This window comes from Olea europaea, chromosome 11 (genome assembly GCF_002742605.1).
Source record: "Olea europaea var. sylvestris chromosome 11, O_europaea_v1, whole genome shotgun sequence".
Taxonomy (NCBI): domain Eukaryota; kingdom Viridiplantae; phylum Streptophyta; class Magnoliopsida; order Lamiales; family Oleaceae; genus Olea; species Olea europaea.
The window spans coordinates 28,702,831-28,710,630 of NC_036247.1; positions in this window are offsets into that span (position 1 = coordinate 28,702,831).

Below are 7,800 nucleotides of genomic sequence, written 5' to 3' on the forward strand. Positions count from 1 at the left end.
TGAGTTGTGTAATGATAAAAAGTTGTCAGCTTAACGATTTGAGGGTTGTATGGAGATGCAATTGATAATAGTATCTACCCAAATGTTTTATTGAGGCTTGTTGAGTATACTCAAGGTCTTGATATAACAGATGGGATCTCAGTCCACTGGGAGTCAAGTATGAATTCCATAAATTTATGTGAGAGGGTCATAACTTTGAGTTATATAGTGGAAGCATAAATAAAAGTCCATGTTAAATTAATTGATACATTTTATATATTGTTCTTTTTCTTTTCGTCATTTATACTTATTGAATAGTGAGTAACCATGTGTATTTGAGAGGCATATTGGATGCCAACAACCAAATTAAATCTTCTTGATTGACACTGAAATTTGAGAATTCCTCTCAGGCATGAGAAAGTTGGTTGCCCTTAAATAGCCATTTTCCAGAAACACCTGGTGATGACTCTACTAAGGAAAATGTGGCTACTATAATAAACACAGTGATAAAATAGTATTGCACACATGTGATGCTTGCAACTATGTCACCTGAGTTACAAAAACAACTTGAAAGTATAGATGTTAACACATAATTCTTCATTACAAAGAGTTGTATGATAATAATCATGTATGGAAGGATATGAGACTTCCAAACAACTATATCGGTGCAAAATGACAGAGTAATCTTCAGTCGATGCTTAGACACTGAAGATGATTGACATTGAGAAATGACTTAATTGACTTCAATCATAGATCATGAATTAAGTAGTGACTTGGTTCTGCAATCTCTGTCAGAGAAAGTTATTGACAACTAATTATGAATTTAACGTGAATAAACTCCAATGCACAATTATTAAGTTGCTTAACATGCTTAAAACTGTTAAACCCAATATCAAAGTTAGTAGTGGGCAAGCATTAATTACTCTAAGGATATTAAGAGGAAGTTTAAAAGGGCTTTGTGAAAGAGTCTAATATGGTTAAGACTGTCAAAGCGAAGGACAATACCAAATCTAATGACCTTTGGTTTCATTATAGAATGAAAGGCCATTGAAAGAAATATTGCATGGCTTACGTCTACGTCACGAGTTCCTTAAGTATTTGATACCAGATATAGATTTCATATTTATACAAATATGGAGAAACTAAATAGAAGTAGACCACTGCAATAAGGAGAAGTTGACCTACACGATGAACATGATCAAAGGTTGCCGTATTGCCTAGAGGAGTATACTTCTTACCATTGCCTTTTGGCTTAGTGATGGAATTAGAGAAATGTTGCTTTGTACCCACCATAGTTGGAACATTAAAATGAATTTCATGTTCAGACATAAACTATTTTAATGTTAAGGACAATTGTTGTTCCTGCTTATCTTGATTAAGATCTTAATAGTTATGATAAGTTACAAAATAACATTTATATTCTAAATACTAAGGATTCTATAATGAGTATAGAAATTAAAAGGCATAAAAGTGATAATCTAAATAATACCTAAATCTAGTATTGCAGACTTGGTCATATAGATGAAATGTAATTCCAATATTACATAGAGATGTATATGTGGAGTCAGTTGATTTTGAATCGTTTGACAAGTGCATATCATGCCTACTTGGTACAATGACCAAATCTCCTTTTACTTGAAAAGGAATAAGTCTGCATAAATGTTGGCATAATACATAGTGATGTATATGGACTCATGTCAATTAATGTCAGATAAGGTTTCTCTTATGTCATCAATTGTCATGTATACTTGAAGAAATTCAAGCATGAAGTTCTTGAAATGTTCAAAGGATTCAAGTTAGAAGTAGAGAAACAAATAGGTAAAGATACCCTCACATTAAGATCCGATCGAAGTGAGAATATCTTAAAGATAAAATTTAGATTATCTAAGAGAGAATGAGATTCTCTTGCAGTGAAATCCTCCATATACACCGCAACATTGTGGTGTATCTGAATGGAGGAATCATAAACTATTAGATATAGTCCAATTAAAAATGAGCCATGCAAATCTCCTAAAATTGTTTGGAGTCATGCACTGATTGCAGTGTGCTACACACTAAATCATGTCTCGTCTAAGTTGGTTAACATAATTCTATACGAGCTAAGGAAAGGCAATATTCTCAATTTATCTTATATGAAAGTTTGAAACAGTGACGCTTATATGAAACGCCTTCAATTGGATAAGTTTGAGGCTATATCTAATAAATATATATCGGAGGCAACCCAAGCGTTTTATTTTATTTTTATTTTATTTCGTTTTCTGTTTTTGATTAATATGATAGTTTCAGTTATTTTATAATTTCTATTTAGAAATTCATCAGCCATATCCTGTCTTCCCTTAGGTTTATAAGTAGTCAAGTTGGTTATTTTATGTTTGAGCTAAGTAACAATTGCCAAAGTCAAGCTAATGACTATAAAGAAGCGCTTCTTGGGAGGCAACCCAAGCATTTTATTTTATTTTTATTTTTATTTCGTTTTCTATTTTTGATTAATATGATAGTTTCAGTTATTTTATAATTTCTATTTAGAAATTCATCAACCATATCCCGTCTTCCCTTAGGTTGATAAGTAGTCAAGTTGGTTATTTGATGTTTTAGCTAAGTAACACTTGTTCCATGTATTTAATATCTAAATTTGATTTTTTAGGAATATGACGTCGCGGAACAATCATACCAACTTTGATGAGGAGAACATGAAAAATCTCAAGTTTTGGGGTAAAAGCTAGAAGAAGCGTCCATCAAATTCAACGTCAGAGCACATACCGTCATTGGCAATTCAGACAATTCGGGGAAGTCCTCCTCATTTTCTTTTAATTTAACATTGGAGACAATGTTTAGTTTAAGTGTGGGGAGGGGGGGAGTATACTATAAATTGTCTAGAATTGCCTTTTTTTTTTTTTATTGTGTGAATTGTTTGCATTTTTAAAAAAAATTTTATTTTATTTTATTTGTGTGTTTTGTTTTTAATTTCTTAATTGTGTGCATTGTTAAAAAAAATGATTTTTTTTTATTATTTTGCATACTTGTGTGAGTTAGATAGCCTTGCAGGTATTGATTTGTGTAATTAAGAACATGTGTTATTTTATGAATTGTGGACGAGTTATGTGTTCAAGTTAGATTTTTGCTTATTCATGTGAAATGGAAAATATTTATGCACTTGAGTTGATTGTGACGTTGGGCATGAGTAGGTTGTTCATGTTTATAGGTTGAATAAAAGAACTTAGATGCTAAATCCAAATAACCTTTAAACATCATTATATCCTTAAACCAAATATAGGCTGCTTGGTAGGTTAAGCTGTTGCAGGGAAACTTAGAGATATATGTGGATTCCATGTGTGCTAAATTTTTTGTGGATTGTCTGAGATGAATAGGATGAGAATTGGGTGAAAGCCTTAAGTTAGAGGTCAATTTTCGAGAATAAATGTTTAATAAGGGGTATTGCACTAATCATTGCATAAAAAAAAAGATCCCAATGAACACAACTTTAATAATCTCACTGTGAATTGTCTCTTCGTAGCCTTTATGACTCAAGTGATTAAGCCTGTAGGGGTTTAAAATCTGGTGCCCTAAAGTCGTCTGATTTAGGAGTCATCGGCCTAAAACTCGTTACAAAGGTCATTTAGAAAGTTTAAGGGAGGGACGTTAGCACAAAGGATGATTAAGGAATAAAATTTATATCTGAAAAAAAAATTGGAATTCACATGCCTTGATTAAGCCCCGAACACTTGTTTTAGAGAATTAAACCTTTGATAAAGGGTTAGTAACTTGATTGATTCTTAGAGGTTGATGCGGTCAAAAATAAGGAGAATCTTCATTTGTTGACATGATGAACTGCAATTAGTGATGTCTAGCCAAACTTGAGTGGTGTAAGAGATTAGTATTAAAAATTAATTTTAGATTACACCATTGGGAAGAGAAAAAATAAATAAATTTGGGGGTATGTAATCCCACGAGCGAAATAAGGAAATATTTGACTTTTAAGGTCGAGAATTGAATCAACTTATTATTTTATAGCATTGCACATAACTCTTCACAAACACACCCGTTTTGCATCGAGTAAGCGGGAATTTAGCTTGTGCATTATAACTTTGAAGTGATTCGTGAATTTGACACTATGTTTTCAATCCTGAGCTGTGAAGGCAAGGTGTCTAGCACAATGTGTTTTTAAGTGATCTTATGTGCTTTAATTGAGTTTGTGTGTTTGCTTGTTATTTTCTTTAGTTTGTGTTTGCTCGAGGACAAGCAAAATATTAAGTTTTGGGGTATTTGATGAGTGATCTACACTCATGATATTTATGTCACCTAATTTGTTATTTTGCTACTCTTGAGAGTGTTTTAGAATGTTTTAATGTGTGTTTTGATGTTGTGATGTAGATTGATGAAATTGGAGGAATTAAGCAAAAGTTGGCAAAATTGGAGAGAATGGGCCAAATTGTAAAAGATCCAAAGTTCAGGGATTAAAATGTAAATAATCCAAACTTGTATCAAACTTTGCCATCAAGATCCGAGAGTGTTAGGAATCAATTGGATGAGGAAAGTGCTGGAAAAATGAGTAAATGGGTCACTTTTGGCATAAGTTTGAGCGGGACCCATTGGTCCGATTTAGAAGATCAAAGTTGATCTGCGTTCTCCTCCATGAGAGTATCGAAACCATATATTTACTTGTCAAAATTGATTAATGAATGAATGAGAAATTGGAGCTCAAAGTTGGCCATTAGAAGATGGTTTATGTGGGAAAAGTGACATTTGTCCCACATAGAAAAATGAAGAAAGCATGAACCACTTTATATATGCCTACACTTTGGAATGATGTAATCATGTATAGCATAGAGGCTCTCTCCACTTGCGCGCGTAGGAGGGTACAAATCTCGGATCAAAATAGCTTTCGAACCTTGAACTTGGGTGCGTGCGCGACCTGCGCACACGAATGTCGGACCGAACAAGGCAAAATTCGCCCCTTCGGAGAGCCCATGTTTTGCAATTTTTTTTTACTTTCTCCAATGACTTTTGAGTTTCTGAAACTGTAAAAACTCCAATGGACTCACAATGGTCACAGTGTTAATGGGCAGTAACTCCAATAGACTCCCAATGGTCACAATGTTAATGGGCATTATGCCTACAAAAAGGCTCATTCTCCAACAATCTAACACACTCGAAAATCTCACCTACATTTCTGCATGCACAATTTCTTCTTTTTTGCATTCCTTTTTCGGTAAGGTCTTGTTCTTGTGGTGATATTGTTCGAATACTAGATCAGTTCGTCAGAGTAGTATCTGCGCTGCTCAGATTCTACTATATACCGTTGTATCCTGAGAAACAGTTGGATTAAAACTCAAGCATGTACGGTGAGAGGGTGAATCTGTTTTAAGGACACTGTATTTACACAGGCATCGGGTTAAAAGTTTATATGAAGTTATAAGCATGTCGTTAATTTTTATTTTTATTTTTGGTTCTCTGAAATTTCTGTTAATTTTCAGTTTTCCCGTTTAGATTTATTAAATTAACATGTTTTACATAACTTAATATAATTTAGTTCTAAATTAGATTAATATATTATGGTTTATGATAATTTAGTTTATTGTGTAATTAACTAATATTATAAACCGGTATGAGAAAACTTGGTATCATTCCACCAACATAATTTTCAACAAATTTAAAACAGATTCTATACACATTGGTAGTAAATAAATTGTTTATTTTATTTTATTGAAATAAACAAGTTGTTTATTAGAAACTAATATTTGTTTCATTTTCAGAAATGGCTACCAGACCAACCAACAAGGATGTAACCCAAACTGCTAATGTTGGAAATCAGGCTGTGGGTTCTACTGTGGCTCAAGAGCCAAGCTCCGTTATGGCACAGACCGTGGCTAAGTTGCCAAGTCATGTTGTGAGTCAAACTATGGCTCCAACTGTGCCGGTTAATCATGGAGAAAAATCGGAGAAATTCAATGGCTTGAATTTCAAAAGATGGCAACAGAAAATGCTATTTTATCAGACCACCTTAAATCTTGCGAGATTCTTGATTGAGACTGCTCCAAAACTCAATGAGGGTGAAGGAGATGTGCAAGTAGTTAGTGCACTTGATGCGTGGAAGCATTTGGACTTCTTGTGCCGAAAGTATATTATGAACAGTGTAGCATATTTGTTGTACAATGTGTATAGTACTATGAAAACTACTAAGGAGTTGTGGGAGTCTTTGGACCGAAAATATAAAATTGAGGATGTCGGAGCTAAAAAGTTCATTGTCGGCAGGTTCCTAAACTATAAGATAGTGGACTACAAAATAGTTATCAATCAAGTGCAAAAACTCCAAGTGATTCTTTACGAGATTCATGCTGAAGGGATGAGTTTGAGTGAAACTTTTCAAGTGACTGCAATTATTGAAAAATTGTCCCTCGCGTGTAAAAATTTCAAGAATTATCTGAAACACAAACGAAAGGAAATGAACGTTGAAGAACTAATTGTTAGACTTCAAATTGAAGAAGACAATAAAGGTTCCGAAAAGAAGTGGTTCAATCCTGGTGTGGCTAAAGCCAATGTTGTGGAGCATGGTCAAAATAGTAAGACCCACAAAAACAAGTTTGGGTCATTCGGTGGCAAAGGGACAAAGCTAGGACCGAAAGGTGGAATTTCTAAGAAGAAATTTCAAGGAAAATGTTTCAATTGTGACAAAGTATACCACAAGTCTTCGGAGTGCAGATTGCCAAAGAAGAAGAAGAAAGAAGCAAATATGGTTGACTACATGGCACATGATGTGTCTGAAATCAATCTCACAGCCGTAATTTCTGAAGTGAACATGGTAGGTTCAAATCCAAAAGAATGGTGGATTGACACCGGTGCTACAAGACACGTGTGCTCTGATAAAGAGTTATTTGCTACATTCGAAGCAATTGAGAATGGAGAGAAGTAGTTCATCGGAAATTCAGCAACTTCTGTGATCAAGGGTCAAGGAAAGGTTGTTCTGAAGATGACCTCGGGAAAAGAGCTTACTCTTAACAATGTGCTGTATGTGCCAAAAATTTGCAAAAATCTAGTGTCCGGGTTGCTTTTGAATATGCATGGCTTTCACATTATATTTGTGTCAGACAAAGTTATTTTGTCTAAGAGTGGAATGTTTGTCGGAAAAGGTAATGTTTCCGATGGTATGTTTAAATTGAATGTAATGGTTGTTAAACCAAAAATGAATAAAGCAAACTCTTCTGCTTCCTTGCTTGAGTCTTCCAATCTATGGCATGGTAGATTAGGACATGTTAACTATGATACTTTACGTAGACTAGTTAACTTGAATTGTATACCCGAGTTCCACATTGATTCCAAACATAAGTGTGAAACTTGTGTTGAGGCAAAATTGACAAGGTCATCCTTTAAATCAATCGAACGAAACACAGAACCACTTGATTTAATTCACAGTGACATATGTAATTTAAAATTTGTACAAACAAGAGGCGGCAATAAGTATTTCACTACTTTCGTCGACGATCGCATTAAATACTGTTATGTGTATTTGCTCAAAAATAAAGATGAAGCTATAGAGAAATCTATTCTCTATAAGAATGAAATTGAAACGCAACTCAATAAGAAAGTTAAGGTGTTGAGAAGCAATCAAGGTGGTGAGTATGAAGCACCGTTTGCTGAATTCTGTGCGCAACACGGAATCATATATGAAATCACTATACCTTACTCACCGCAACAAAATGGTGTTGTTGAACGTAAAAATCGTACATTAAAGGAAATAATGAATGCAATGCTAATAAGTTCTAGGTTACCTCAGAACATGTGGGGAAAAGCTGTGTTATCAGCAAATTATCTTTTAAATAAGGT